Source organism: Oryzias melastigma, linkage group LG15 (assembly GCF_002922805.2).
Source record: "Oryzias melastigma strain HK-1 linkage group LG15, ASM292280v2, whole genome shotgun sequence".
Classification (NCBI taxonomy): Eukaryota; Metazoa; Chordata; class Actinopteri; order Beloniformes; family Adrianichthyidae; genus Oryzias; species Oryzias melastigma.
In genome coordinates this window covers 7,509,644-7,509,866 of record NC_050526.1, presented here as the reverse complement: position 1 = coordinate 7,509,866, position 223 = coordinate 7,509,644, and the positions used below count along the sequence as shown (strand labels likewise).

The following is a 223-nucleotide window of genomic DNA, read 5'->3' as shown; positions in this document are numbered from 1 at the left end:
ACAACAGGGATTTATTGAGTATAAACCCCTGTTGTGTTTAATGCTAAACTTTATTTATATTGATTATGTTTTATTTTATTTATTTATTATTCTTTGTTGTTGGACCGGACGGAAAAAAGGAAGGGGGGAGAAGATGGGAAGCAACATCATAAAACAACCAGGACTAAGTGATAAGCTAGAATGGGCGGGGCCTGTCTACACACACACTCTATAGTTACACACA

The 223-nt window shown here is 36.3% G+C and overlaps 1 protein-coding gene across 1 annotated transcript in view; it reads right to left on the bottom strand.

Annotated features, from left to right (window-relative positions):
- Positions 1–223, bottom strand: part of LOC112161967 (placenta-specific protein 9) — a 7,752-nt gene that overhangs the window by 3,164 nt on the left and 4,365 nt on the right. The gene's annotated exons all lie outside the window — the stretch shown is intronic.